Raw genomic sequence first — 7,159 nt, forward strand, 5'->3', positions numbered from 1 at the left:
ACCTTAACATGATTTTGAACACTGCAAATCAAATAAACACAACACAACCACAGAAAACACTCACATACTAAGTGGGGAAACAAATATAAAGAAACGCAAAATCAAAGAAGCCCTATTTTTACAACAACTAAAACCAAAATTAAACTAGTATAAAGGAACACCTTTATACCTATATTAATTAATAACCTAACATCCAACTGCAACGCCCCCTACAATCCTGTACCTTTTATACCCTCGTCCCTACGAAATGCGCCCAACAACGGTCAGTTGAAAACTCTCTTTGTTAGATGGCCTAGGAAGGTCAAAACGTCGTTCCTGTTTATCAATTAAAGTGTTAATACCCATATCAGCCGTTCTGAGGTACATTTTTATTTCAAGGTTTCTTGTCATCAAGAATATCCGTTTTTGATATTTCACCGAAATCTTTGTATGTTATGTAAAATTAAACATCTTAATTATAGATGTATGCAACAAGAAATACAAGATCTCTCCCAGGACACTGTAAAAAATACATAACATTATACCATTGATATGAATGTTTAGATGGTATCATTTTAAAGTGAAAATGTCTTAAGCTTTAGTTCACAAAAGTATAAGTAGTTACTTGATACACTACCAGAAGACGAGAATTTTCAAACCTAGACAGCAGAGGAGGAGATAGAGAAATGAAGTCATAGTTTCTCGAAATGGAACCATTGGTAGGGTGAAGTTGCTAGGCTGCCATAACAGAAGTGTTCTGTTAACCGAAATACGATTGATAGATGTGATATCACAGTTCGAGTGTTACTCAGAGAGCACATTGTTAGAGACACAAAGTGGCACCAGATGACACGTTGATATGATACGCAAACAGATGGATAATAAGAATCAAAGTCTCAAAATCAATAATTTAATACAATTTGAAAGGTGTGTGTTTACAAATACATCATCGTTTTGTAAGCAAAACGTATAAACTGCTATTGTAATCTTATGAACTTCATATCCTTCTCTTCTATATGAAATAAATTTTACGTTTATCTATTTGTTTGTAGTTAAGCACAGCGCTACACAATGGACTATCTGTGCTCTGCTCACCATGAGTATCAAAATCCACATTATAGTGCTGAAACTCCGAAAACATATCACTGAGCCATTGGGGCCATTATTTACAAAGGCAAACAGAATTAGTAAGGGAAGTGTTTGTATAGGTGGAAACATCAACAGTATGATGATATCTTCGCACTGTGTCTCAAAATGTTATCAATGTCTATTATTCATGAGTAAAACTATTATTTTCCATTGCTTATATTGCATTACCGAAGTTATATAGGCGGATAATGTTACCAAGGCTCGATGATGATACACGAAAATCTCTCTAAGGCGGAATCACACGGAGCCGAGTAAAATTTCTGGCTTAAACAGTGAACATGTATTTCCTTAATTATATATAACTTTTGAGCGGAACGTTATACTTGCTTTACTCAAGGGAAGTCAGACGTTTGTGAATAAAGTTATTATACTGTTGGTGCTATATTTATTAGAATAAGAACAAAAAGAGAATTCGAAATACACATAATTACACAAAATCTTAATCAAATTTATTTGAAGAAGTGTCCAATTTCAATTATTTCGTTTTTTTAATGGACTTTCTCATGCGGTTAAAAGAGAACACCAATTCTACGGCCATTTCATGAAGTTCATTTTTGCACGCTATTTGAAAGCATTAATATAACTTTACACTTGCGATGAAGTAGGAATTTTTATTTCCTCACTATCTTTTCCATTTTGTTTATCTTCTGAAGCTATCACACTGTTACCATCTTGCGATTCTATTATAGATTTTAAATCTGTTTCATCACTTTTTGTTAAAACATTCTTGTCAACGTTCACAAAACTTTCCACGTTAACAGTATCATCTGCATCAGTCTTCTCAATCAGAGTTTGGATTTTTTTGAAATGGTCATAACAAACAACTTAAAATTAAAGTATTTAGTAGCTTGTTTTCAAATGAGGAGATCAAGTAAATTTTCCCTAAATCATAGGGAGAGTTTTCGCAATAAATAATTCTATATTTAAATCGGAAGAAGTTAAGACTTAAAAATTATTTCTTCAGAATTAGTATATTATTGACTACTTTTTCCCGCGTAAAAAATTACAATTCAAAAAACTGATAATTCACCGTCGGTTTTAGCATAATTTAATAAGTTACCGGTAACACGACACATAGTATTCGAAGAGACAACAGTTTCGTGACAAGAGCTTTCTTGAACCGATAAATATTGTCATACTCTGAATTGAAACATAAAAAGTATCTTTTGTTTTTGTCATCAATGCTATATTTTGTTTAAAAGTTTCATATGATCAAATAATCGTAATCCGAGAATCGCGGGTTCGAATCCCCGTCAAACTAAACATGCTCGCCCCTTCAGCCGTGGGGTCATTATAATGTGACAGTAAATCCCACTATTTGTTAATAAAAGAGTAGCCCAAGAGTTGGCAGTCGGTGGTGATGTTCAGCTGCCTTCCCTCTGGTCTTACACTGCTAAATTATGGACGGCTAGCCCTTGTGTAGCTTTGCACGAAATTCAAAAAACAAAGATAAATGATAGCACACCATAAGACAGTAAAAGCCAGAAAATAGTATTGAATTATCCTTAAATATTTTAGATTGTGTACTCTTTAAAAATAAATTCGTTATGTGCGGTTCGTACTGAAATTTATAAACTAAAACATGTACCTGTGTTGCATTACAGTTTTGTAATTCTAATGTCAGATTGTGATGTCGAGAAACCCACTTGTTGAGAAATTTATATGCAAAAACGGCTCTTCTATGTAAAATATTTTCTCAACCCAAACGAGCCGTTTTTGCATATAATGTCAGATTGTTGTGCATATTAACCTTCAGGAAGCCAAAAAAGAGAAACGGAGGTTAAAATAATATATATTTATATATATATATATATTTGGAGTGTTAAAATAGTTTCAAACTTTTTTTAAAACTAAAAAGCTGTATTGCAAGGTTTTTGGCCTAATAACATTTCAACTCTTTCTTATTCATGTTTTAATACAGATAGCTAAGATCATCATTTTGTGTTTAATAAATAACATATTTGTTGAACGTGTATGTTAAAAGTTTTTAGGCAGTACATTTTCACAAACTAGATATTTATCTCTGGTACAAATCTGAAAGCTGCCTATTGGTTATCCTACAGGGCTGTAGATGAAGGTTGAAGGGTTCGGCAAGTAATGCCAATGAATACGTTTTGTACTTTGATCTATGAATATGTTACGAAAGAGGCAATAAATATTGTTGTTCCTTTTAAAAAGCCGGACAAAACACTTGTGACGGCAGGTGCTACTAGGTGTCTTTTCTCTGCTCATAAGTTGTATTTCAAAATTGGGAACTGTTTTACCAGGACTCTGTCTTTCACCAGATGGCCTAGACTACGCGAATCATGTCGAAATTTGCAATTACGAGAAAGAGCATATTTTATTTTTCTTTCAAACAAATATATTTTGCTTTATTTTTGTCGTACTTGGAATTTTAAGGCATAGAAAATAGACAAATATTAAACGTTTTGTTTATTGTTTTATATACCGAGAAGTTCAGCTATTGATAAATCACGTGTTGTTTTAATCAATAACAAGATGAACTTTGTTCATTTGATAAGCAGTTCATTTTCAGATTGACAGTAGTGAAAGAAAATATGTCTCTTCTTGTGACAAGGATTTTGACATTAGTTTTATTGTTACTTGGAACTTTAATTTGTGGAACAGTTCCTATTATCCTGGTGAAGCGACTTAAGCAAAGAAAAAAAACGGATGTTGCTCCTCGTGAAGACCAGGCCACAGACAACTGCTTTACTTCTTTTTTGCTGTGTTTTGGTGGGGGCGTTTTGTTTGCGACGTGTTTTGTTCATTTGATACCAGAAGTTCGAGCAAGCTTTGAACGTTATTGGTTACAACAGAAAGATGACATCAGTGATTATCATTTCCCCATCCCTGAATTAATTGTGTGCTTCGGTTTTATATCAGTTTATATTATAGAAGAAGTATTGCATGCAGTGTTAAGGAGTGGTAGACAGAAAACAGAAAGTATAAGTAGCCACAGTCCAGCACTACTGAACTCTGGTAATACCCGTGAAGGACTTGCAACGGATGTAACTTACGGTAGTACTACTACTAAACACCCCCCCTTCCGCTGATCTTCATCATGCTTCACTTAAATTTTCAAAATTTTCTCTAAGAGGTATGATTGTTATTTGTGCATTGTCATTTCACTCGATATTTGAAGGATTTGCTGTAGGACTTCAAGAAAATGAGAAAGAAACATGGACTTTGTTCTTTGCTGTGTCAGTACACAAGTTTGTAATTGCCTTTGTAGTAGGATTAGAGCTATATTCGCAAGGTATCTACGCAACTGCTGTAATAATCTACATGTTGGTATTTGCAGTTATGTCTCCATTGGGTATATTTATTGCTATGATAACTGAAAGGTCTTTGGAAGGTTCAGCTGATCTAGCTGTGGGTACTTTGAACGGTTTAGCAACGGGAACTTTAGTGTATGTCACATTTTTTGAGGTTCTTCAAAAGGAAAAATATTCCAAACTCTCAGGTTTGCTTCAGTTACTTGCAATGTTAGTTGGTTTTGGTTTAATGATTATAGTGCAATGGCTAACAGGTCAGTAACTCTAATTATTAAAAATCAATTAGAAGAAAATTATTTTAAACAGAGGTTGGGTATATTATATTAAAACGATTCTGAAGTCTCACTACGTCGTTATAGTCTTTATTGCTATTTCCAGATAGGGTTTATTAATGACCTTGCGTCTTTATAATAGCCCTGCACTGTATTTAACATTACAAAATAATCCGTAGTAAGTATCATGTTTAAACCACATATTCTCCAACATGTAAGAGTTTCATAAACCATATAGTATACAAAGACATAGGATTTGTAATGCCTATTTAAATGTTCTAATTGCACAGATATTCAAAAGCACTGCGTCCTATGATTATTTAGCATATATAAATATGCATTTCATTTTCCAATGACTTGAAATATCTGATAGTCAAACAAACATAATATGAAGCAACGTGTGTACATGTGAAATTTGTTTTTCCAGACGAAGGTCTTTTGTGATTATGTTGTGCACTGTTGCACTTTTACTACTGTCCGTTAGATTCTCACGTTTTGAAACATGCTGCACATTACGGCTAGGATACGACTTGTTGAAGGTCTCTTCCTTTTTCCAAGTTGATTCACACTTTTCCCCTCATATTATTAAATACTAGGAATATTCCAGTATCGGAAATCTTAATATTCGACCCGATATTTACCGTTTCATCGCAACTTTATATCGGCAGTAGTTGTCTCTTGAGTTGCCGATTTTTATACTCAAACTCGTTTTACTATAACGTAATCAATACTTTTCATTATAGTTAATAAATCAAGATGGCTGTTTACCACATTCATCTAAAACAATATATTATAGTGAAATATTGATGATGAGTTAATTTTGTCGAAACGTTATACAGTTGTAATAAAGTTTTCTTCATTACCCATTCAAGATCCCAAGTGGCACAGTGGTATACTTGTACACTACAAAGAGCACAGATAGTTCATTGTGCAGCTTTATGATTAATTATAAACAACAACCATTTCAAACTGCTTCTATGTATTATACAGTATTTCATGAGCATATTGTCTAAGCTCTTGTTTTCAAATATTACAGAACAGTTGTCAATTAATTAAATGGTTTGATAATAAAGCTAGAATTACAAACAAATTTTCTCTCGAAGAATACCAGATCATTTTAATATAATCACTAAACAGTTAGTTTCCTATTGGATTACGATTTTTATGAGTACTGCATAACTGTTTGGGCTAGACTGTTTTTTATAATTATGTAAGCTGATTTGTGAATACCATCCATAAGCTACTGATCTGAACAGAAATCATTTTTAACTTTATTTTCATCTACTTTAAGAAAAATGAAAGCATTATAACGTTCATCTTACCGGAGGAAAAACGTTTTGGAGTAAACACAATCTGTTCTAATAGTGATTGTTTTGTGTTATTGTGCGAATACACATTTTTTGATGAAAATATTTGTTTGTAATTTTAGAAAAAATTCTCTATGTATGTACGTTTTTGAAATTACATAAATTTTATTTTAGTACATCAAAACTTTTGATACAGCATGTGTATCTTCACAAAATGTTGTACACTTTCAGTAAAGATTACAAGTATTAGAAAAATCAGATATTTGACTTGTTTGTGAAAATAATCTATAAAAACCTGACATCGGCGAGTCAGCCAGGATTATCCAGTTACAAAAGATGGTAAAATAAAACGTGAACGACAGCAGAAGTAGAAACATACATACAAAATTGTAGTGGTAACGAACTAGTACAAAGAATACGATTCCTTACAAAACCTGACACTGAGTGTATTTTACAAAATATTGCTCCACAAGAACAAAACCAAGACAGTTCATTTTGTAAAGGATAGTTTTATACTTTTGAATACAGTAACATGGGGGCATGTGTTGCTTGCGTCATTGCAACTTTTATAATGTTTGTCGGAAATTGTTGAAAACACAACAAAATAAAAATAATAAAAACATATCTATAGATGTTTAATGTTATGAGACTTAAGATATTTGAATTAAACATTTGTGGTTTCGTGTTATAATTTAGAGTTATTCTAGATCATAAAAACAGTAATTTATATCTTTACTAATTTTTTTATGGTGCTTACTAGATAAAAATGTTACTAGATGTATGCAACAAGAAATACAAGATCTCTCCCAGGACACTGTAAAAATACATAACATTATACCATTGATATGAATGTTATAGTGAATATAGTGATACACAATAGTGAAAATGACAGATAAATTACAAAATGTTTCACGAAAACACATTTGATTATTATCTGAAGTGGAAACTTTTTAACAACTTTCTGATTCATTAAAATTATGTTGCATTTCGCACAGTCAGCATTCGAAAGGAAAAATGCACAAGAAAGTCATTACTTAAACATTTTAAAAACTTGATAAAAAATTCTGATAATTTGTGTAAAAGCGCCTTTTAATGTTAACTAATAATCTGAAAAATGTATAATATGAAAACTATAACCAGCACAAAATGGTAATGTTTTCGGTCCTTGGGACTA

At 32.3% G+C, this 7,159-nt stretch overlaps 1 pseudogene; it reads left to right on the forward strand.

The window, feature by feature from the left end:
- The first annotated feature begins 3,326 nt into the window (after positions 1-3,326).
- Positions 3,327-4,751, forward strand: LOC143232899 (zinc transporter ZIP1-like; annotated as a pseudogene).
- Positions 4,752-7,159: the final 2,408 nt, after the last annotated feature.

The sequence above is a fragment of the Tachypleus tridentatus genome, chromosome 11, assembly GCF_004210375.1.
Source record: "Tachypleus tridentatus isolate NWPU-2018 chromosome 11, ASM421037v1, whole genome shotgun sequence".
NCBI classification, from domain to species: Eukaryota; Metazoa; Arthropoda; class Merostomata; order Xiphosura; family Limulidae; genus Tachypleus; species Tachypleus tridentatus.